Source organism: Sphaeramia orbicularis, chromosome 5 (genome assembly GCF_902148855.1).
Source record: "Sphaeramia orbicularis chromosome 5, fSphaOr1.1, whole genome shotgun sequence".
NCBI lineage: Eukaryota > Metazoa > Chordata > Actinopteri > Kurtiformes > Apogonidae > Sphaeramia > Sphaeramia orbicularis.
This window is the reverse complement of record NC_043961.1, coordinates 29,891,930-29,918,048: the sequence shown is the minus strand read 5'-3', so window position 1 is coordinate 29,918,048 and position 26,119 is coordinate 29,891,930. Positions and strand designations below refer to the sequence as shown.

At 38.7% G+C, this 26,119-nt stretch overlaps 1 protein-coding gene across 3 annotated transcripts in view; it reads left to right on the top strand.

Moving 5' to 3' along the window:
• Positions 1–8,742: 8,742 nt before the first annotated feature.
• Positions 8,743–26,119, top strand: part of LOC115419055 (sodium-coupled neutral amino acid transporter 3-like) — a 43,794-nt gene continuing 26,417 nt past the window's right edge. For 2 of the 3 annotated variants that reach the window (XM_030133663.1, XM_030133662.1), the window contains exon 1: positions 8,743–9,459. The gene's annotated coding sequence lies outside the window, so the exon portion shown is untranslated. The remainder of the gene's footprint in view (positions 9,460–26,119) is intronic. The other variant, XM_030133664.1, reaches the window with a different exon arrangement.

Here is a 26,119-nt window from a genome sequence, read left to right as displayed (position 1 = left end):
GATACATCATACAGAATAAGACAAAAAGTGGTCTTGTTTTATTGCAGAAGGGCTTCGTACTCACATATCTGACTCTTATAAACTTCTTAAATTCAGTTTGGATTGGTGAAGATGTACAAGGTACTCAAATATATTATGGAGATGATATTAGGAAACTACTGTTTTTTTTTTTGTTGTTTGTTTTTGACAGTTTGAGGCAGGCTACATGACCTGTAAACCAATTTTTTTGCCTCATCAAATGCAGCTGTGTGTTTAGATTCACCCCTGTATCATGCAGAAAATGTGAAGGCTGAAATTACACTAGTACTAACCAGAGCAGCTGGCCCCTTTACTGCCCACAGCATAAAGTCGTCCCTCAAAAAAAAAAAAAAAAACAAAAAAAAAAAACACACATACAAAATCCTACACAAGTAGCTTTGGTGCCTGAACACCTAATCAACTTATTCTGGTGCTTAAATAAAAATGCGACTGTGACAAACTGCAATTAAAATAAATTAAGAAAAGAACATGACACCATGCATCATATTCATTCAGCTACTTATGCAATATATAAAATTAAACGCTATATATGAACATACATATATTTTGTACTACCTGAAACGACATGAGGCTATTTTCAGATCCTTCCTGTGCTTAGAGATCTAAAATGAATGCATGATGCATATAATTGGAGCACAATACCTCACATTAATACTTTTTTGTGCAGCCACAGAAAAAGTATCATTAAAACTAGAACACAACATTTTAATGCTTGTAAAACCAAGCTGAACTGCATCCTCAGATTATGTCCCAAAACACCTTGTTTTTCATAAGCAGCAGCCAAGATGGAACACACGGTACAGTTGGTTTAGATGAACAAAATAAACGGTATTTTTAACAACATTAAAAAGCAAGAACTGAGCTACATCTGAAGACAGGATGTGGGAAAAGGAAGGAAAGAAAGATAATGAAAAAGATAATGCAGTTGTTCTTCCATGTGCACATTTCATCCTATTAACTAAGACCGCCATCCAAGCTTTGCTATTAATTTTGCCATGATGTAGAGCTGTTTCGACCCACTGGCCTCACTCAGTCTATAATAAGGTGCCTTCACCAGATACAACAGTGGCATGACTCTGTTGTGTTGTTAAGTAAATAGATTTACTCATACTCAATGGAAAAACGACAGTATATGAGCTGTTTCCATACACAATTACCATTAATGGAGTTCATATTTGTACACATACAAGGGAATCATTGTGTGTTGTCAGATGGATTGTGGTAAAGCCCCACCATCCAAAGGACATTCTGTACACTGTTGTGTCTTACCCCGTCTGAGATGTTTGTCTTCCTTTCCTCAGAGATCTTAAAGGGCATACATCTAAGACTATACTGAGAAAAAAAAGCTTAACAAACAGAGGCTCCCACACTGGTAATACACTTGTCTCGTGCGGTTAAGTCTTTAAAAACTTTGGCCAGCTGTCCAAACAGAAGAAAATGGAATTCAATAAGTGAAGAACTTAAGATCCCCAGATTCATTCCAAACATATTTGGATGTATTATTACATCTTAGCGTTCATAAATAGAGGCATTTGTACTTATTATTTTGTTATTTATACTAAAAATGGTTTAAATGTTTCTTTCAGACCCTTGAAATAATGTGATAATATTTGTTTGCACATTTAGTTTGATCCCTTCAGAGTCAAAAAAGAATATGTGCAAACATACGGACTCATTTAATTATTTTTAGTGCTGCTGTATCTGTCCTCACATTTAAACTTTGGAAATTATATGTTTCATTTCATTCATTTACAGCTCATTACTGTATAAAGTATCCTCTTTTAAACCCTGAACTTTATGACAATAGAAAATAATAAATAACCTTTATTATGAATAACCTTTATTGTCCCACATAGGAAATTTGTGTTGGACCATAGTACTACATGTTGTTGTATGATCATTCACAATCAACAATGACAATACAAAAAACAAAAAAACAAAAAACTCTCAGTCACGCAGTCCATTGTCATGGTGCAAAATAAAAGAACACAGGTTGTGTTAAAATCAGATGTGGAGAGACTCATTCATTCATCAGTCCCTGATAAAGGCAATGAGAATAACAGTAAAATAATCACAACTTTCCATCTTATGTTTTACTATATTTTATAAATAAATGACACTAAAACTTTATACTTAATTTTGTTTTGAATGAGCTTCTTTATTTTTCTTCCTGGTTGGACAAGACTGTGGTACTACCCAATGTTCCTTTAGCTGCTCTGCATAGAGCAACACAAAAGCTGATGTTCCATAGATAAGTAAGAACTTGATGAACTTGAAGAGTAACTGGCTGACTTGGAACACCATCTGAGTTGTTTTAAATTAGTCTTTCATTGAGTGGAATCCAATTTGGGATGTATTTGAGTAAAAAGCAGATATTTGGGTATAAATAAGTGATTATAATCTGATTACATAGATGCCTGGTCATAGTTAAAAAACTAAAACCTGCAGTTTAAGATTAAGATTAGGATATCCTTCATCATCCCAACAGGGACATATGTCTTGGGTAATCATGCCGTGTTACAGCTGCAATGGTTAATACAAATAATACAATTATAATACAACATTAATCTGATCACAATGTCAGCAGGCAGTAAACTCAGATGATATCATGAAATCACAGGAATATACAAAATCACAAACGTATATGCAATACTGGTTGTATGCATAGAATAAACAGTCATGTACCATAAATACACATAGATATACATGCAGAACACAAGAGTCGAGTTATGGAAGTGGGGAAAAAGGGAAAATTCAGCCGATAGTTTTTGGGGTTTTTTTGCATTTATTGGCTTTAAAACATTTACCTGAGGGTAATAGTTTGTATTAATGGTAAGATATGTGAATGATCCCTCATGATCTTTTGAGCTTCTCTGACCACCAGTTAACCTGATCGTTGGTTGAGATGAGGTGTTCCTCATACTTGATCTTCTACCTTCTTTGGGCCCCTGTTCTCTCCCAGAACTCCAAGACTGCTCCTTCAGGGAATTCCTCCCGCAGAGAAGAATAATGCTTAGGACTTATCTCTCTCCTGCAGAGCGATGTGTTCTTGTGCATGTTTGTATGTACACTACAGTGCAAGCTCTTTGATGGCAGAAGAGGAGGATGGGCAGGTGGCCCCGAATGTGTGTTTATGTGCAGGAGAGCGGACACTTTGTGAACTTTCTGTAAAAACTTTCTCAGATGATTGAAGTCTGGAAGAAAAACAAATAGCATTCCCCGGGTGTGACAGATGTCTCCTCTTGGTAAATGCTTCAGAAATTCCCTGGTTGCTTTAGCTGGCTATGGCATTATGTATCATTTACAGTTGCTGACAACTGTAATAATAATATTGACACTCAAATGTCATTAATTTCAATAATTTCCTTAGTAGTTAGCATAATTTCAGATTGCTTCATCAAAATAGTATTATCAAGGAAATGAGTGGAGTTTTGTGCTAACATAAAGTCAACATAGATTTTTTCCTTACACTGTCTCGTAATATATATAGCTCTGGAAAAAATTAAGAGACCACTAAAATTTCCTCTGAAAGCAGCCTGTCTGCATGTATGACAGCCATTCCATTCCTGTGTCTGTTGAATTCCAACCCAAACACACCTTATTCTACTGAATAAACACCTGATCCATGTCTTATTTAAGAAGGAGAAATATAAAAACCACTACTGGGGCCATCATTATCTTCTTACAAGAGGCAAAAACAGTGCTATTAGAACTGCAAAAGTAAGTGGAATCAAAACATAACTATTGAAAACTACTGGACTTCTGCTCTGACAATGCTCCCAAACTGAGGACTGGTTCTTCTATCAGGACAATGCTCCTGGCCTCAGCTAGGTCAATAAAGGTGTGGATGATGGACCACCAGATGAAGACCCTGTCATGGCCAGTCCAATCTGCAGACCTGAACTCACTTTGAAAACTTCTGGAGGAAGATGGATGGTCACAAGCCATTGTTGACATCGCTGAGCTTCTTGAATTTCTCTGCCAGGAGCTGCATAAAATCATCCAACGGCAACGGTGGAGAGCCAAGACATGTGAAAGCTGTCATTGAAAATCAGGGTTATTCCACCAAATACTGATGTCTGAACTTTTCCCAAGTTACAACATTAGTATTGTGTTGTTTAGAAATGAATATGAACTGGTTTTCTTTGCATTATTTGAGGTCTGAAAACACTGCATCTTTTTGTTATTTTGACCATGTGTCATGTTCTGCAAATACACGCTCTAAATAACTATATTTTTATTTGGAATTTGAGAGAAATGTTGTCAGTAGTTTCGATAATGAAACTAAAATCTTTGTTTTAATCAAACACATACCTATAAATAGTAAAATCAGAGAAAGTGACAATTTTGCAGTGGTCTCTTTTATTTTTTTCCAGAGTTGTACATACACACACACACACACACACACACACACACACACACACACATATATATATATATATATATATATATATATATATATATATATATATATATATATATATATATACATACATACATACATACACACACACACACATATATATATATATATATATATATATATATATATATATATATATATATATATATATATATATACATACATATATATATATATATATATATATATATATATATATATATATATATATATAGTCATATAGTTATATATAGTCATATAGTCATATAGCCATATATGCATAGGTTAAAGCTACACAAAAAAAATTTAAAAAGGGGAAAAACAAAAACACTTTAGTTAAACAAAATACAAATAAGAAATTAATTTTGGAATCAAAATAGTGCTGATGGGGGAGGATTTTTTTGAGTAATTTTTTCTATGATGTCACTAGTGACGAGGTTGTAGAGTTAAAAAAAAAAAAACAGTTATAAAACTGGACTGTATCAGTGTTGACTCAGGCATTATTTGATAGATCATGTTCTTCACCTCTTTATTGTGTTACTCATTTATCCAAGTAAACAAACCCAATCAGGAGAACAGGCATGTATATTTCTTCAACACCAACAGACTGACTCATGTCTGTTTTCCCCAAGGCACCATGTCAAGTGTTGTCAGTGTTAACTGATGTTCACACAGCATGAATGTGAGTCACCACCACAGTCAATTCACAAACCTTAATAAACTTCCACCAAATGGCCAGTACATGAAGAATCATCTCATTGAAACTGTTTTTCAGGTAATTGCATAACCACATAATTTCTCCAACATGATGTAGTGTTTCTTGCTCATCCATGAGTGGGCTATATTACTTTGGATAATCACAGTGGCTGACATCTTTTCTGCAAATGATGAAGGCACTACAAGATTGACCTTAATTGAGTTTGATTGCACCAAACTTTGAGCAGGGCTCAGTGAAATTGAATAGGTTTAGTGGTCTGTGATGAGATCTTTTCTTCCTGTTTCTCCTAATTACATATGTGGCTGGAGCTGTGGGTCTGTGGAGGATGAACAGGAGGCCACGAATCAACTTGTGAGGAAGACATCTTGGAAAATAAAAAAAACAATAAATAAACAACTTATAAGTCAAACTCATAGGGGGTAACAGTGAAGATGTGTTTTTTGTTGAATTTCATAAGCAACAAACAAAAGAAAGCCCAAACTAATAACATGTTAGTGTAATTTAATGTCTGTGAAAAGCCTAAAGCTACTTATATATTTGGCACAATCACAAGGCATTCATTTCTACCCTTCAGCAGGTTTGCTTGACCTCCCAGAAGTCACAGACTCTCATTGTTTGTAGAAATCCCATCAAAGCTCTTTAGAAAAGCTTCAGAAAGGCTTTGTTGATGTAAGACAGAATGTTAAGTAGTGTTTGTGTTACAGTTTTACAAAGACACTTTTTCTGTAATGACCATGTTCTCTTAGTAATAGTGAGTCAAAAGTAAAATGCTTTTGACGGAAACAGCTGTGGTATTATGACAGAGTATTTCACAAACTGTGCATAACCCTTTCATGAATGAATTATAAAAAAAAAAGATAGAGTTTTTGAAAAGTTTTGTTTCCTCAAAGCAAGACTTAAAACACATCTACTTACTTTTCTTTCAATAGCAATTATTTTGAGTGAAATACAGCAAAGGTTTACTCTGGACCCATATTGGTTTAGTTTTATTATTTGCCAATTAAGAGTTCATTTAATAGATTAAATGAACTGTTTTAAAGTCTTTCAAGCTGTCATTGAAATAATGTCTAATAAAACACACAAGAACATATTATTTTTGATCATAAACATGTGTCCACGCAGCTCTTTGCACAAAGATAATGCATGACTGACTTATGGAAACAAACCCTTTCATTTGAAAATCTTTCATTTCATGCAATGAGTTATATTCTGGTCCAATTCAGTGCATAACACTGGGTAAATAATGTTAGAATTATTCAAATCTAATTATGTTTTAAAATAATGTGAAACTTCTGAAACATTCAGATAATCAGTGTAGTAACTGTGGCACTATAGTGCAGTATGGATTAATTATTGGTGAATGTTTACATGTGATGAATGGTATACTGATGCAAAGTTTTCATTCTGTGGTAAATATTCCTCTACCAATCAATCAATCAATCAGTCAATCAATCTTTATTTATATAGCACTTTTCATACATTAAAGCTGTAGCACAAAGTGCTTTACATATAAGTTCAAAAATCAGTACCACCCCCCACCCACCCACTCACCCCCTCCCCCACCCACCCACCCACCCACCCACCCACACACACACACACACACACACACACACACACACACACACACACACATATGCAAACCCACAAGCTCACACATACTTAAAAAGACTAACTGAGCACAGGAGGACCAGAAGGAAAAAGTAAAAGTAAAAGAGGAGGCACTATCTCAGGGAGCCATCCGCACCAGGAGGCAGCCGCCGACCCCAGCAAACAGGCACCAGTGACACAGTGCTGCAATGTTAAGCACAATTGCAGGAAAGGTATTCTGAAAAGTCTTAAGACCAGACAGAATGAGTACACTGTTAAAAAAAATCCTGTTGTTTTTACGGAAAAAAACTGGCAGCTGTGGTTTCCAGAACAATACTGTAAAAAACACATCCAACTGTAAACATATTTACGGAGTAACAAGTAGATTTAACATTTTAAACATGTAGATTTAAATGGTAAATGGATTGCTCTTATTTAGCACATTTTCTACACCTTCATGGTGTCCAAAGTGCTTTACAAACTTTGCATCAGGTCCAACTGGGAGCAATTCAGGGTTCAGTGTCTTCCATAGACAATTGGACATATGGACAGTCGGAGCCAGGATTTGAACCACCAACCCTTTGGTTACTGGAAGAGCCACTCTACCAACTCTACCAACCCAATTAATTTACAAATTTAAAATGTTAAATTGTTAAATGTTTACTTTTTAATAAATAAATAAATAAATAAATAAATAAATAAATATAAAAAAAAAAGCAAATATGCTGTTATTTCAACATTATGGTCTTGTATTTCAATTTACAGTTTTATTTTCTAAAAACAATAGAAATGCATAATTTCTACATAGAAATCTGGTTTTGTTCACACACTCTTCCTGTAAAAACTACAGCTAAATTTGATTTAATCGTTAACACAAAAATCTTTTCAAATAAACAACTTTGCACTGTATTGTCACATACAGTTTTTTCATGTTGCAATTTTACAACATTTTGATGTTAATTCTACAGTTATTTTTTACAGTGCACAGCCAGAAATGATCATTTTGGGTAAGTGAAGGAAAACAAGAGAGTAATGCATTTTGTGAAGAGAGACATAATCAGTGACTTTATTAGTCACTGAGTAAACTCGGTGGTCAGTTGTTGTTATACTCAAGTTGTGATGCAGATCTTAGCTACACCCAGTTTCTATGGTTACACTTGCCTGCACTTGGCAGCCAGAGAGTACTACATATGCATATCCTTTAAGCTGACAGGGATGTGAGGCAAGGTGAGACTCCTATGACCATTACAGGAGGAAAAAACAGGAGCGGTTCAAAGCTGAATGAAAATGCTGTGCCCTCAGAACCAGTTGCCAGATGTCCTTGGCGTTCGCCCTGTCCTCCTCATTAGCTGACAGCTCCTAAATTAACATACCAGTGTGTTATTTGTGAGTAGAAATAGAAAGGAAGAGGACAGTGCACCAGATTAAACCAGAAGTAACCGCATCAGTTTGTTTCTTTGAACTATAACATACATCTGCAGAGTGCCTTTGGTGACCTCTAGACCATACAGGCCACTTTCTCAGCATCTCTGTCCCTTTGCCCTATGGGTAGCCATTCCCCACTGGGTCACCCTTAGAGCAGATGCTGAGCTATTGTACCCCAGAGGTTAAATGTCCTCTGTTTTCCACAAGGTCACGTTTTCTGTGACAGCTTCAAAGGAAACTACTTTTTTTCTCATCTCATTCCATCAAAATATTAGGGTAAAAGACAAGTCAGTGCCTGATTGTATGTAGGCTGTGTAATTTACTAAATAAATGATCTAATTTTTTTTTGCCATGGAGAATGTGGTTTAACGCTCCATGCATACAGATGTGTTCACAGGAAGAGGTAACCTGGTCTAATTTTACTGCAGGTGTGTTGTCCTCCTCAGTGAACACGATCTGGAGGAGAGAGAAAAGAGACGATCCCCGGAGCGGTGTGACATCAAAACGCGCTGCCGCTGATGACCTAGAAAAGGAGCCTGCGCATCTTACGTGCGTAAGCATCGGTGGGTTTTGGTGGCACATGGCCCAGGCAGCTGTTTACGTTGCTGATTGCGTGTCAAAAAACACACATTGCAATTGGATCGATTTTCCGTAAAGAGCCACGTGAGTTTTATTTTTAGAACTAATAATTAAAGGAGAAATCATCGAATAAATTACATGAATGACATGAATGCATGGTATGTTGTGCCCTCGCGCTCATTCACTGTCTTATTGTCTCATTGTGCGCGCTCAGGCACGACGGGAAAAAAAAACGTATAAAATTAACCCAAACACCACCAGCGCGTGAACTGACAGACAGCTAGGCTACATATCTGCGGTTTCGGGACGCGACCTTTTTTACACCCCCAGACGATAACAGTCTCGCGCTGGTCACCAGTGATAAACGATTAAAAAGGCGCGTGCCAAATAGGGGGCTCTCTCTCTCTCTCTCTCTCTTGTGTCCCCGCGCGCACTGGCTTCGGAACACACACACGACAAATCATTTGATCGGAGTCGTTTCGCACGCGGTAGGCGGACCCTGGACGCTCTTCACATCCCACTTTTGAGAAGATTACTAGAACAATTCATTGGGAAACACATGACAGTAACGCAATTTGAAGGGAAGGCGGACGGACGTAGTGGGACAGAGGCAGGACGACGCACCGTGGGTCGAGGCAGAGCCGAGCAGCCAGCGGAGACCGGAGCTTTGTGGAGATATTTGGAGTTTGAGGACACTGGCACTACTCTGGTAAGGCTGCTGGACATTTCATGTACATTCTTAGCCATTTAAACTGAAGAATTACTCTGTATTTTCAAATTTAGAATGATAGAAATAAGCAATAAACCGACCATCATCATTCTTCCATGTAGCATCAATTACACCGAGTGACTCATACACTGGAGTTAAATACCAAGAAAAACTCTCAGATAACCAGCAGCCAGGAGAGGTGACATTACTAACATGTGGCACCTGGCCTTTATAGCTGGAAACACAAACTATTCGGATTTACTGTCCTCCTTTGGACTGCATAGACCTCTTTAGTACTTTGTCTTATAAATGTCATCAGTAGGAATGATTTGATACGGAAGTGTAGTATTTACAGTGTAACCCAGGAGATAACTACTGACACAGAAACCTCTCATTACCAGTCCTTACCAGTGTCAACCTCTCACTGCTAGATGAAACCAGTGAGGTTAAAATCAAGCGTTAAAGGGACCAGCCACTGTCCTCCATGCATTTCTTAGGCTTTTTGATTCAGCTTAAAGGGTCACATAAACTCCACAATGAATACTTAAACATTCTACTGCATGTGTAGCTCCCGGGGTCAGGATTACACTTGTTTAAGTCATTCAGTAGGTAAGTAGTAAGTACCTACTACCAAGCATGCTTCCTGAAAACATCCCTGCACAGGCAAGATTGAATTTTTAGATGAAATTCATTTGTGATGTCACCGTGCACAGATGGCTACAGGTCCCATCCAGACCTCATGTTTATGGTCTTGCGTATTCTGACACACCATGGCTGATGGTGACTAGGACGAGGGCCAATGAGCTTTTAAGACATATTAACATGATATAGAGATTGCACATTAGAAATTGATGTTGTTTATCTGACAGTCTGACATCTTGCCTTTGTTTAAGACAATACAGTGTAATGTCTACATGCTCAGTGTATGAGCAACATGTTATACAGCATCTATATCTGTATCTTATATTGTATTTGGAAGTATACTGAGGGCAGGGAGTTTCATGTACATTGATTTTTTATTTGGAATATTGAGAATCTAAACAAAATTCATTTCACTACCTCCTAAATAATCTGTATTTGTACTACAGTTTAAAAACAAAACTGCTCAACAGTATCCTATTACTGCATCCACTGCACATGCTTTGAAAGTATTTATCTAGTCAGCTGAAAATTAAAACATATCCTTATATTACATAAAAATCTGGCAGCAGCGTGATGTTTTTTGGGGACACCTGCAGAAAGCAAGGTCCCCAGTGTGACAGTCCTCCCTGATGAGCCACCTTAAGGGCTTGTGCAGCAGGTGAGACTATGACTGCTGGACTTGACAGGCTGGAGCAGGAAAGAGTTTCTGTCTGGCCCTCTTGGCCTCTGCTGTTATAACTGACTGACTCCTCTCTCTGGCGTGTCAGGAGCCCATGTGCTCAGTCTGTCCTGCTCCGTCCTAGAGTGAAATCAGAGTGTGAACAGACTGGTCCAGCTTCAGCGGCGTTGTGTGAGTTAAGCTTTTGATTTGGTGTGTGATTAATGCTTACAGATTGCATTCTTTTATAACACTAAAAGCAGGAGCACATTTGCCTTGTCATGCAGGAATATGTTTCTACAATATTGAACACTGGAGTGAAGACTGAAGGAGTTATATGAAAGTGACTTCCTTCTAGGTTTATTGCACGATGAGTGAACTGAAAATAAATGTGACAAAAAGCTGCAAATGTCAGGATAATAACTCACTTTCAGATGTAGAAACTGTACTCTAATTTGGAGATTTCTAAAGGAGTGGGCAACTTTACTATAAGACTGAATAATAATGGTCAAAGAACATTTTCAGAATTTTTAATCATTTCATGAAATGCTCCTATGTTAACAAAGGAACGCTTTCTTTCTGTAACATTGGGAAATTCAGAAATTTGCCATTGACATAACGTACTGCTTGATATGGATACTTATACAGACTAACACCCCCCCCTCTCTTGTTTCAAACTTTCTCATTCCAAACACCCCCCCACGGTGTCCCAGTGCCCCCTGGGGAGTGGTACCGCCCCCATTGAGAAACACTGCTTTAAAGCCTTGAGTAGAAAACTTTGGAACAATATTTAACACCACATACAGTTTTGTAGATTTTCACCACCCAAGAAATATATCCAAGATCACGATCTTTCTAAAATGTAAAGATTTAGAAAAAGTAAGTCTAACTGTTTTATCTGAAACACTTGATTATTTTAACTCCCATATTTTGGAGTCGGCCAGGCACCCACCCATTCATCACTTTTAACTAGTACAAAACACCAAGGCCAGACTACTGTAGAGCCTAAAGCTAAAAAACGAACATTTTACACCTGTGTCTCTGTTCACTCTCCCTGTTCTCAAATCTCTTTCAAACTTACATTGTTTGATTTTAAAGCCCTGCATGGACCTTGAACTACAGCATTTTACTGCAATTTTATCTCTGTACAATAAACATCAAGACCACTAACCATTATCTCCATAAAAAATAAGAACCTTATTCTTTGTTGTTTCTTTATATCCTTAAAAATTATTTTTGGTGCAGTTTGGCCCTTCATCTCCGAAATAGAAGTTATGCCTACATTCATATCTGTTGGTGTATTTGTCTGTCAGCAAGATTGTGCAAAAACTGCTGCACTGAGTTTTGTGGGAAATAAAGGCAAGGCACAACCCCATTACATTTTTCTTTTTTTTTTTCTTACATTTCCCAAAAATTCAAGTTCTGCATTTCACCCATCCCTCTACACTAGACGGAGTGGGCTGCCACTGAAAGCACCCAGGGACCAACTGCAGATCTAAACCAATACCAAGAGGATGAAACTAGCATACAGTTTTTTGTGTTTTGGGTTTGAATCCCAGGATTGAAGTCCTTCTACTTAACTGTGTATACTTTAGGGATGCTGAAGTATTTTAATTAAATGTTAGCGCAAAATATTTTAAAGGCACATTTGGGAACAAACAAATAGTTACTGACAATGCTTTAGGATTTAAGTGGCGCATAGTGTTCAGTGTTAACATTTTAAGAAGATTATTACTATGGATGTGCTTGAATAATTTATCAGTTGATTATTCAAAATACCAAAATCTTTTACTTCAAACATCTAGCCTAATTTTTTATTTGGGGTGGGGATGTGAGAAGATTTATATTTTATTTCATAGTGATGCAGAACTTGTGTTTATGTTACTGTTTTTCTACCCACATGCTAAGGAAAGTCTGAAAAGGTGTTGAAATTAAATGATATACTTGTGCTTTAACCAATCCTCTTGGATGGTCAGGTTTTTACGTCAGTGGAGGGCACATGTTGATGAGATGTCACGACTGATCTACTTAAATTTGCTTCATTATTTGACTTGAAAATTAATTTAAAATGTCCATCATATTGCTAATAGGTTGTTTTTTCAAGAACTTTAGCTTAATCTGAAGCAGAAAGTGCCTGGAAGAAACAAAACCATTCTGTAGAAAAATGACCAGAACATTGTATGGGAATAGTCTAACATTTGTAAAAACAGAAACTGTTAAGCTTTCAAACTAATTTTTAACAGTTACACCAGTTGATGGCCTGCCATAAAGTAAGCAACTAAGTGACAGCTTAGTAGGTCTTTACAGTATCTTGTCTCTGCTTTTAACCTCAGGTTATAGAATGATAAATCAAGATTTGTTGTCTTACCTTTTACTTCATTATTTTGTTATGCATAGGGACAGATTCATTAAATTCTTTTTTGACAGCCACTGGTGGTGGACAGTGAGGGAAAAAAACACCAAAGTACACCTAAATACATACAATACACATGGTCTTTCTGCAGTTCTCCTCTTTGTCCAAATCAAATGACTAAATATAAAGGTGTATTTATACTGTATATAACCTAGAGCCATAAATGAGTCAAAAATATAAGACGTGTGGATAATTGAAACAGTGATTGCTAATTAAAGCTGCTGTTAATGAAGCTCTCTTACCTCCATGAAACATTAGGGATTATCCAAATCCTCTCAAAATTTTCCATCTACAGCCAGTAAACAGAGGCAGGTGGAGTTGCAGAAGTCTTGTTTCCACTCAGACCACTTAAATGATAAAATAATTATGGAAATTTAGCCCAGTGTTGCCAAAAAGGTTTTGTGCACTGAACTTTTGATTTGATCAAAGCTCTGTCTCCATGTGAAATATATTATTATCCTGCAGCTGTATTAGTTTACCTCCGCAGCAAGGAATAGAAAGATTGCTCAGTCTTACAGTCCAATGGAGTTCACTGTGAGAACAAAGGAACACCCTACTGTGACTTTGTTGATGGTATTACATTGTGAAAGAACACTGGCATCAATCTGATCTTGAGATTTTACAGGGATTTAATTTGCTCTTAGAAAAGTACATTAAAGTATCTGTGTAACCCTTTCCCCTCTGTGGTTATGAAACATAAAAGCCAAAGCTGCTTGAATAAAAATATATTTCAACATTTTTGTACATGCTTTATGTTTGTTGCTCAGTCTGGCTGCTGTGAATACTGTCAAACTCAGTGAGGATGACTTGATTAAAAAAGAATACACACCACAGTGAAGACCATCAGTTTGTGTTTATTACTGGCCTCAGTCAGGTACTTTGGACATGAGGTTATCTGATTGAAGGTGGGCCAGCTTTTCACTGCACAGAATTTCAAATTCTTATGAGTATAAATCTATTTAATAAAGGTTGGTAGTATCTGAGAGCAAAGTGAGGGACATCCTTGATGAAATGCAGTTTTCAAAGTGTCAGTCAATTAAGATAGGAGTCAGTCTCTTGGTCTGACAAACTCTAATCGACAGTAGATTGAAGAAAGTCAGAGTCATAATTTACTTGATCAACTACTGCTTTAAATTAAATTAAATTAAATTAAATTAATGTTGAGTGAAATACATGCCTTTTATCTGGGAGGGACTTCATGTACAGTAATATCACACCTTACCATCCCAAATCATAAGTTTTAAAGGCCTGAATGGCTATTGCATAACTTATATAGCTTTTGAAATACTGCAATTTATTAGAAAGCCCCAGTAGACCAAAGTTATGTAGCAGGATTTAGGGTTTTTCATATTGCAGATCTCTTGTTGGTATATTTTTTCTTTATTCACCTCCTCATCAGGATGCCAGAATGTGGGATGAGTTGGTCCAAGTGTCTCTTGGTGCTCATGGAGCTTTAATGAACAGATAGATGAGACTTACCATCCGGCCACCTCACACACTTCTAAGTCTGAATACATTACTCCGTAGCTTCAGCTAGAGCTGCAAGTTTTCTCATTATCCATCGTTCAGCTATTGTACTGAGCGCAGTTCTTAGTTCTGTAAGGGATTTGATACTTAAGCCTTACATTGATCTGCTTACAGTGGCTGCCTGCTGTGCTCAGGAGTTCTCTGTCAGTGGATTGGGATTTGGACTTCCATGGTGCTGTGGCATGTGACAGAGTCAGCAGTACGACATCCACCATGGTGGTCACACACTGTGAGAGTTGTACTTCCAGCTGAATGAATGCATTCGCCCCCACCATGCTCTTTCTTTCTTTTTCTCTTCCCCCATGTGATGAGGAGGAAACAGGAGAGAGATGGGTGGCAGATGCCAGGAGAGACTGGTACTTTGTTTTGAGCCACATGACAGACCAGACAGAGCTGGCATTCAATGGGTGGTGATGAGGACAAACTGAGGGGATGAGACGCCTGTTAGCTGATTGATCCTTTTCTTTTGTTCTAACTTATACACAACATGCATATGGTTTCCTCAGGCCTTGTCCTTGGCTGTGTCACTGCTGCCTTTTATGCTCTGTCCCTTGACAAACTGCTTTTAGAGCCGCAGTGCAAATGAACCACAGCTAAATGACACAAAAAGCCATATGCTCGCACTTTCAGACCACCTGATATGAACAGTAAATTTTTTTAACTAGGTGTACATGTCAATCCAAAGCCTTGTATTTGCCATATTTAGAAAATTATGGTATAAACATAGTCCACAGCTGAAGCTTCTTTTGGACTGGGAAACTCCTCTTAATGCTGTGCCTCTACCATTTCCATGAGGGTGAATATGTGTGACATCACCACTCTCCTGTCAAGTAGCTGCCTCAAACTGTTATTTAATGCAGATAATTATCATGATAACAATCACTAGTCACTAGGGCAAAACCCATAAATAATACAAGCTTTGAAATACAATTTAAGATAGGACAAGTTCTGACCAAATTGGCCAGACATGGCATGAAATGATTCCTTTGTAAAAAACAACAATAAAAACAAAACAAATGAATGAGAACTATATGCATACTTAGTATTTTTTGCTCACTTTATCCACAAGAGAGAAAATCAATATAATACCAGTCATAAATACTGACATAAATATGCATATTTAAACATAGCCTTTTAAAAGACCATTACATTACACGTTACAACATTATAGAGCGGATGCTCCAATAAAGCTTGCTTGTCATACCTGTGAGTGTATATACGTATACAATTGCAATCCATTGTTTATCCGAGGATCTGCAGTGTAAAGTCTGCTAGAAACAATGGTTTGTTGTAGGGGTGCACCGATACCACTTTTTTCCAGAACGAGTACAAGCACAAGTTCTTACATTTGAGTACTTGCTGATACCGAGTACCAATACGAGTACGTAATAATCCCATTCCAGTTCTTAGGTCCTTTTGTAAATGTGCTTTATTGTCGTTGTCATTAGTCTGACTGGAACAAATTGCTGCTACTGACATTTATTGTGCTGGAATGAACATTTGTCAATCAATCCTCCAGAGGGCACCGCTCTGAATTAACCATACTGGACAAATACCACAAAGAAAAGTAAAGTTTTTTGAGAAGAAGAAAGTCAGTAATAATAACAAACATGGAGATGACAGAGGTAACACTAATGTGGATACTAATGCTGCAGCTTTTTCACAGGTAAGGTTTAAAAGCTTAGCTTTAGCAGATAGGGAAAAGATAAATGAGCGATAAGTTTCATTTTCACTTCCGCCGGCGGCGGTGCGGTTGGCCCTTTTGTATACGGTCATTATGTTCCAGATCTCATCTATGCATGCGCATTGTATTCTGTCACAATTTGTCTCATCAATGCATGTGCACTGCATATCTGTCAGAATATGTCAGAATGGCGGCTAGTACGAAGCGGAAGAAACAAACAGGCAGGAGTATATTCATGCGAACAGTAACGATAAGTGCACATTCATTGTATTCTTTCACATTATAACTTTTATTAATTGAAATATTTTGAAGCAAGCAACCATACAGCCTGTCATATAAGCATTCAGCGCAAGTCGGGGGTGGGGCAGTTGTCAGTCAGGGAATTCCCTGGGCTCTCCCAATTCAATCAGGACCTGTAACTGCAGCACGGGATTGGTGAAACAGGTCTTTTACTTTACGTTCATTAAAATGTAGTCAGAGTAAGCCAGAAATTACCTTACCCTCTCTGTAGAATATATGGGATTTCTGGCTTACTCTGACTGACCTGTTCGTTTCTTCCACTTTGTAATAGCCGCCAGTCTGACATATTTTGACAGATATGCAGTGCACATGTGTAGATGAGACAGAGTCTGACAGATTACAATGCGCATGCACAGATGAGATCTGGAACATAACGACCGTATAGGAAAGGGCCAACTGTGGCGGTGGTCCACACTGCAACGTACCCCCCATAGTATTATAAGTAGAATGGAACCGGCCCAGCCCTGGGTAGTTGTCATAAATATGTCAGTAGTTTTTCACTAACTCACTCAGTCGCTCTTTGAACAGATCCTCTACCTCCATGGTTCCTGGTGGTATTTTCCGTCTGGGTACGCATCTACGAGCACCTGGAAAACGGATGGAATGTACGCAGAGGACGGACAGAACGCTCCGTCTGTATCCGTCGGTGTCTTTAACATTACTTGCAGTCAGCGTTACTTTTATCACCTTCATTTATTTTGAAAAATCTCCACACTCTTCACACTCCCCACACTTTATTCCACCGCCTCGTACCTGCTACACTTAACTGTGAATGTCATGCTGCCGTAAGTGGTATCGGTGCAGTTGTATTACTTTTACGAGTACGAGTACGAGTACAAGTACACACACTGAGTATCGGAACCGATGCCTGATACTGGTATCGGAATCGGTGCATCCCTAGTTTGTAATTTGCATTTGAAGTATTTCTAAACAGGGCTTTTTAGGTTGCTCAGAGTGCAAACCCCAAATGCAAAGAGTGCAAATGTACAATGAAATATTAATTTTCATATTCAGATGATAATTTTTCTTTACATTTGAATATATCATCATATTTAGAATATTTGCTGATAGCCCAAGACAGGACATGTCAAATATAAAATGGCTGCATGTATGTAGGATATGTGGAGTGGTTGATGACTCGTGTCAACCCTGTGATATACTTCTTTTGTGGAGAAAACCAGTTAAGAGGCCTTTTATGTTACTGAAAAAATCATCCATATAAAGACTTGTTCAACTTCTTAACCTACCTTTATCTAATAAGACTAACTGTGTAAAATTATACTCACTCTTGTGTTGCCTGGAGTTATATGTTATCCTAAAGTGTGCATGCAGGATAACGACAGTGATTTACAAGCAAGAAGAGGTATGTGGCTTTGATTTGCTCAAAGGACATGCTGTCAAGATGAACTTAATGAAACGTTTGCACAGATGTGTCACCATCAATATGCCCTCACCTGAAGTGTGTCAACAGAATCATTTGATCACATAATTGCCAGAGCTATTTGGTTTACATAAGCACAGTTTTGATGAAAATATTTTCTTAGGAGTTCAGGCCAAATATTTCTGAGAATAGCTTTATCATACATTAGGTTACAGCTGCTATCCTTACTATCTTCATATGAAAGTGGGTGACATATGAAAAGTCTTATTTGTCTTATTTGTTGGGTAACAAACAAAAAAGGAGGTTACATAGCCTACTTCACCATCTTTAACTTGCTGTTATCTACAGAGACCTAAATCTCACTGAGCAATTACACAAAGAATGTGATGGATTTCTTTGAGTTGTGACTTGACCACTTCTGAATTTGGCTGAGTTTGTTACTGTGTCCTATTTTTTTGGAAGGTCATTTTTATTTGCTGGGAACATAATTAAATGACTCCTGTTGCATGAGAATGAAGAAGCCCTCTATAAAAATAACCTGGCCCTGCCTGAGTAATTTAGAGAGTTATTTCATCAATCAGATCCTATTTATACTTGAGTATATTTTTAAGTAAAGTTCAGCACTGCCATGTTCATTTTCCATGACCTAAATATTGTCTTGATTGTGTCAGCATTTTATTTTACCATTTACTTAGCCTTATATTTCACTGGACAGTCCCTATAAGTCCTTGAGTAGAGTTATGAAGCAGTGAGTAACTCTCCACTCTCCTGCCTACATTTCTATAAAGCTCATTCAAGCACATCTTGTCGCTGCTTTTCTGTCTCTTTCTGTGTGTGGGGTGCCCAGTGTTAAAGTTGAGCCACAGTGACAGAAAGTACTCTGTGATTCTATAAATAAAACACATTTTCAGTGAGTCATCAGGCTGGTTCATCCACGCACGAATGTCACAGGACACTAAAGACAATTCCCACTGCTTCATGTCTGTGTTGTATTACAGACACCTGCCAATTTCCAGCTATAGCACAACAGTCAGACCGGAAAAGTGTTCACTTCTTCACTTCTTTCAGTCAGATATTTTTTCATTCTCACTCAAATACATGAAGTCACAGACTTCACAAAACAAATACAATAATTTTTGTTTAAAAGAAAGGAGGGTCACTGGAAACAGAAACTGGTTGAACTACAGTGTAGTCTGTGCAGTATTCTATATTCGTGGACTAGTCATAATTAGAGACTCTGCCTGAAACACTTTGCTGTGGGAGATAATACCTTCCACCTGATATTTAAATGCACTGTCAGGCAGATGTCACATCCAGCATCATTTTTAGTCTCAGACGTATGTATCTCATAGGGGTTTAGAAACCATGGTGATGAGGAGCATCTCAGAAGCTGACATACAAATCTCTTAGTCAGAAGTTAATCCCCTCTTCTGCCTGCTGGCTAATCACAGTGGTACTCAGAGCCTCCAGCTAAGAGAGAGAGAGGAATAGCTGGACTGTATGATGTTTACATATACTGTACATGTAGATGTTTGGTTCTTATTTCTAGAATGACAATATTCATTACATTTATTGCATCAAAACATGAGATATTCCTTTCAAGTGCTCTGTATACTTGTCCAAAATTTGGTTAATATTTGCATATCCCACATATCGTCAGAAAATATTTGTACTTATGGAATCAGTGGAAGGCCCCTCATATGTATTAACATAGGCATCACTCAGTATTTTAACTAGAGCTGCATAATTAATTTAAACTGTATTCACAATTGGTGACAATTACAATGTCAGCCTGTGCACTATAATCACAAAAGATTGCAGTGTCTGTGGTGATATTGGGTTTCAATGACAGTGAGTAGAGATTGGTATTGTACTAAACATGCAAAATGAGCAAACAGACTCAAATTGCAAACCGCAACACTGTCCACTGTAATGGCAATTTCTCCATGTCATTCAATCCTAGTGTTTTTTTCCATGAATATATGTGGGAACAGTGATGATTTGTTGCCTCTTGTAATAACAAGATGGCCATCAGTGCAGTTTAACCGCCTAAGACCCAGCTATGGGTTTTCTGTCCATATTTGTGGACAAGAGTTACACAACTTTATCCACAAAAAAAGAAAAGAAAACTGTCCGCCACAAAAGACATTCCATAAAAATTTTAAAAACTGCATCTGAAAAAACTGTTGCATCATGATGTTTCCAAAATAGTGACTTATTTAATAAAAAACAAAAAAAGCTTGTACTTTGCTGACATTTCGTGGGTCTCAGGAGGTTAATGTAATCTTTCTCTCTTGTATCACATGAAGAAGGCTTTCCCAAAGCTTTTCACAAATGAGTCATAAATCCTGTCTAATATGCCTTTTGATATGGATGATAAAAACACGTTGACAGCACTGAGGGTGATTTTCTAGGAACAAGTGTCCTACTGATCTGAGGCTTATGTCTGAAATATTTAATGCATCAACCTTCTCATTACCAGCCCCACAAACAGCGGACCAGAGGGTGTTTTTGTGTCATGTCACACTTTTGTATTCACTGACTTGAAAGTTTTACTTGGAACAGACCTGTTTGTACAACGCTGTCTTTGATATATCCTTCAATACATAGGCAGTTAGTTTTCTTTTCTCTGTTCCTTTTTCTTTTCTCTTTTCTTTCAACCATGCAATTAAAGAGAGACTTCACATGGTGTTTCATGGACGGACTCAGATTTGTGATTCAGAGCAGATCTGACATTCTCCCTTTGGATGATTTTTTCAATAATTGATTGGTATCTCTTTGACTTTCTCATAACCTGTTTGGTCATGTTTGGTTTGGACAAATTAACTTTTCTGGCTTTAGTGGCCTCACAATATTCCCAGCATCCCTTTGTCAACCTGAGCAGACGTTCAGTCGACAGGAGTAATTGAAAATGCCTGTGAGCATATTGGGTCTCTAACAATGTCTCCAATCTTCCACTTAGTAGAAATAAATCCTGAAAATCCACCTACTGACATAGTTTTATTTTTTTGACTTTATTGTTATTGGTGTGACTCTAAATTAAAAAAAAAAATCAGTCAGTAAATGTTTCTTCAGTTTTTTATTGCACACAATTACTCTACAAAATGTATTTGTAGCCAATTAATTTAAGTCACTTTGGAATAGAAACTGGCAAATATAGCAGTTGCTGGTGGGGTGGTGGGCCGCGGTGGGTTTCCTGGCGGCTGGTGTTGCCTCTCTGGGCTCCGGTTGGTGCTGGGGCTGCGCTCGGGTGCAGTGCCTTGGGGGTACTCGCGGTGGTGCTGCTCGCTGCTGGGGGGAGTGGCGGCGCTCCAGATACGCATGCCTGGTACGTGCAGGTGTGTGTAGGTGGGTGTGAGGGGCTGTGGATGGGTGTGGGTACATGTAGGTGTGTGCGTGTGGGCGTGCAGGTGAGTAGGTGGGTGTATGGGCATGGGTGGAGGTGTTTGTGCGATTGGGTGCGTGTGAATGGCCGAACATGTGGGATGGGTGGTGTGTGTGTCTGGGTGTCAGTGGATGTGTGTGCATATGCTTGTGTGGATGAGTGGGGGACTGGAGGGTGTGTGGGGTTTGGGGGTTGGGCTTGGTGGGACAGGGGGCAGGGATGGTGGGGTACACCTCCGGGCCCCTGGGGCGCTTGGCCGTGGCATCGAGGTGTGCACTGGCCCACGGCTGGTGGCTGTCTGGGCCAACCTGGCCGCCCGGTGTGCTGGGTGGGACCCCTGCCCATGCCCGGCGGGACGGGTGGCTCCTGGGCTCGTGGGGCTCGGGGACCGGTGCCTTGCTTGCCCCTGGGTGGCCGGCCCCTGGCGGGGGTGTGGCGGCTGGTGTCCATGGCCCCCTGGGGTCTATGCTCGGCTGCTGTGGGGTTTCTGGCTGGGGCCTCCCTTGACCATCTTTGGGGCGGGCGCACTGTTGCCTCTCGGGGGGGCAGGCTGGATTGGCCAACCAGCAGACACCACAGAGAGGGGGCTCTGTGGTGTCTGCTGGTTGGCTGGGCCTTGGGGCCCTCTTTGTTGGACCCTGGTCCTTGGAGGGGGTGTGGTTGCATGTCTGTGTTCTTCACCTCAGTCTCTTTTCCTTCTTCTCTTTCTTTACTCTGATGCAGTTACTCTGTCACAGCAGATTAATGTGAACAACTGATGTGGTGTGGATTTGTTACTGGTATTATTTGGGTGTGTGATATTCTGTTCAAGCTTTCTTTTCTTCTATTCATCATTTAAAGCTATACCGTATGATGTGGCATTTTTACACTTTTCTTTTGTCATCTTAAAATGCTCCTAATAAGCGTGTGTTAAAATGTAAAAGAAATCCACCAGGTATTGAAACTCAAAAATGTTTAATTCTCGTATATTTCTGATTAAAGTCTGACCAATCATTTTATTCGGTCCGAATAAAATAATTGGCCGAACCTGGCTGAGCCTCCTGTCAATCATCCATTACGGCCGTCCAACATCCGATCCATTATCGCCGTCTCCACATCCTATACGGGTACCTCTGAATCTGACGCATCACTCACGCTGCTTCTCCTGTCACAGACCACAGCCTTTCTAGGATGTGTATGGATAGAACTCAAATGCTCATGTGGAAGGGAAAAAACGGATTTATTAACAGAAACAACTACTAAGGAGAACAAACAGGAGTCCGATGAATGAAGGATGAAGATAAAGTCCGGAAGTCAGCTGTACTGGACTGAACAGGTCTGCATAAAGCTCAGCTTTTATGACCGTGGGACTCAGACAGGTACATGTACATAGTGTCACACAATGTAGGATTATGTAGGATGATAATTGTATGGACTATGAAACCTCAAATGTCCACGGAAAAATTCGCGGAGGCCTCGCGTTCACCGTGCGCGCGCCCGTCGCCTGGGCATCTCATCTCCATGGTGCAGTGAAGACACTGACCCAGCTCTGCACAGACCAGACCCTGAAATACAGGGTCTACTGATGGAACAGGGGCCGCGGGCCCGCGGCAGGTGGATGATGCATCTGATTACTGAGGGAGGGGTCCGCGGACACACCGAAGTGGACCGGACCTGCCCCTCCGCGCGCATCAGGTGAGAGGAGCATCAGAGCCTGAGCCTGAGCATCAGAGCTCAGGCAAGGGGAAGTGGGCGGGGCTTTGGAGGGAGGCGGGTTGTTCATGTTCAAACTTTTACTAAGTGGTGTGAGAAATGGCACATCGGTAGGTATAGCTTTAATAGGTCTTATGTATTTTATTTTATTTTATTATATTGTAGTTTGTTTATCTGTTTGCTTGTTTGTTTGTTTTTTCTTTTTTCTTCTGTCTCTTCTGCCCAGTTTACTCAGTTCTGGCTGTAGTTATTGTTACCATTATAATTATCATCGTGGTTCTTACTGTTTGTACTGTTGATACTTGTGAAGGTCTTCGCCACCTTCTTCTTTCTTGCTCTCTCCCCTTTACCCCCCCCCACACACACACACACACACACATTTAACCATAATAAACTTGGTAATAGATGTTTCTGTGAGTCATAGTTGTCTGGTCCTCCTGTACCTTTGACTTTTTTGACAAACACCAGTGGCTTTGTGTTTGTCAATTTAAAATAACCTAAAATAGTAATTGCAGAGAGTATTCTGACCCAAAATAAAACCTTCCACTTTGAAGTCTATCATTGGAGGGGTGACTCATTGGACTTTGACAAAGAGTATTTGTTTTTAATACTAAAAAATTGTTATGTTTACAAAAAATTCATTATATTACATGAATTGATTTAAACGATAATTCTGTATCTTGTTTTAGGACACACACAAAAAAATGTAAAAGTTTACTAACAGATGACTTGATCATCTTATTTTATAGAGAAAGACATGGCTTTTAAATGTCAGACTCTAAACTTAGGTCTGCGTTATTATACACTGCCTGACCAAAAAAAGTGCTCACCTGGATTTATCGAAAACCATTTATTAAGAGTTTGGATAATAATAGTAACGGTGACATTTCAGATGGAAACAAGTTGTTTGAGTCAGTTAGTCTGATCTAGGTTCAGCAAAGTTACGTGCCCCCAAAATTATGCTGTTTCCTCCCTGATGACACCGACATATTCCAAGCTGACAATTAAAGGAGACCTCATTTTCACACATGGATTGGCCACCACGGAGTCCAGAACTGACCCCCATTTAGAATCTTTGGGATGTGATGAAGAAGACTTAATGCAGCGGTCCACCTCCATCATCAAAACAATGTCTCAGAGAAAAAGTAATCTTATTGAGCTCATTATTATGTCACAGTGACTCAAAATAAAGGTGTTTCAGTGAAATATTAGTATTGTTTTTTTTTAATTTATTTATTTTTTTTACATCTTTGTTTTCTCCCTGCATCTGTTTAAGACCTTTATTCCTTTCCAAAGCCCTGTAATGTTTTCCTGCAATTACAGTACATATGTCTTTGTGTGTGAGGGCTGGTGTGTCATCATGTGCATTTCAGTGTGAAATGTGACCCTGGTGTGAAGAATCAGAATACAGACAGATGGTTGTTTGACATGTCCACCAAATGCTAACTGCTTATTCTCCGTCAGCTGCTGTGTTCAGTGGCACATGCAGCAGCACTTAAACACAGCTTTGTGTGTGACATGGGGTTACAGTGAGGCTATTCACTCCTCTGAAGCTATTTTTATACAAGAGTGAATGTATTGAATGACCTGAGAGGTTTGATCCTGATTTCCTGCTTTGAGCGAGATGGTTCCTAATCTGATCCACTCTATCATCGTGACTGCCAGAGGTTGCAAATCTCAACTCACAGTTTCACAATAAAATGCTCTCCAATAGATCTATTAGCTGCTCATCAGTGAAATTGTGGGCATGTGTAATCTCTTAATCTGCAGGAAATCTCTTCCTGTTTGTGAGAGGAAGGATGGTGAATTTCTCCTGCTGTTGTTTATCATTTTTCAATAAGGTGAAATATGAGGTGGTTATATCAGCTATAATGTAATAACATTATAACAGAAATTGCCAAAGGCTTAGGGAGATAGAATTAACATAATTGCATTAATGAGATACCTTTGTTGTATTTTAAATATTTCAAATGTGTATAATAATATTGAAAGTCCAATTGACAATAAGATTAATTATAATTTTTAAAAAGACATTTAATTAACTTCTGCTTAGCTGTTACGGGATCCATAGACGTGATGTAGACTTCAGAAAAAAGAGTGAAAAGCAGTTAATGATTGCCCACATGCACTTTAGCAGATTAAGAGTCTTTGAGAATTGCACTGGAGACTCAGTTGAGGAAGCTTATATGAACATAGGCCATGAGAACATCATCAAGTAGCAGAAGAGGCAGTAATACAGTTTGAGATTACTCATTACATAAGATACACGCACAGAAAGGCATACATTTAATTATTCCCACAGTGAACTACTAACACAAATGCACACATGCATAGCAATGAAAGTGAGGATGAATCAGCATGCACAGTGCTATTTAGTTAGGTATCAGTTTAGGAATAATAATCAGTGAAGCTGCCTGGCAGATTTGCCTCCTTGTAGCCTGACGTCTCTCTTACGTCAGAGCAATCGAATGCACTCACTGTGTGTTGGCAAACTGAGGTGATGTTTGGATGAGGGCTAGAATAAACATAGCCTCTGCCATTGCTGTGAAAAGACTCATTTACTCCCACAAAGAACATTACAATACGACATTACCACTTGCTTTGCATTCTTAATGTGGGCATTTTAGAGAATTCTACAATATAGATAATTTTTCTCTGTAGTTTCATTTTTTGTATAGGTTATTTTTTTTAATAGAAGTTTACCTATAGGTTATAGGAGTGTTTCTGTTTGACACAGATGTGGTATAATTGCGTCATTTTATTTTCATTATAAGGCACTACTATAAGGATTCATTTGCATACCAAGATCAAGATTCCTCTGTCACAATGTTGTTCAGTGATGCATAGTGCATTTAGAAAAAAACAAACAAACAAATCAGCATTTGCTCCTGAAGACAGTTGCACTTGTGTTTTTGGATGACATCGTGTCTGCAGATTACATAGTGTGTCAGTTTTCTTGCATGAACATTTCCTTACAA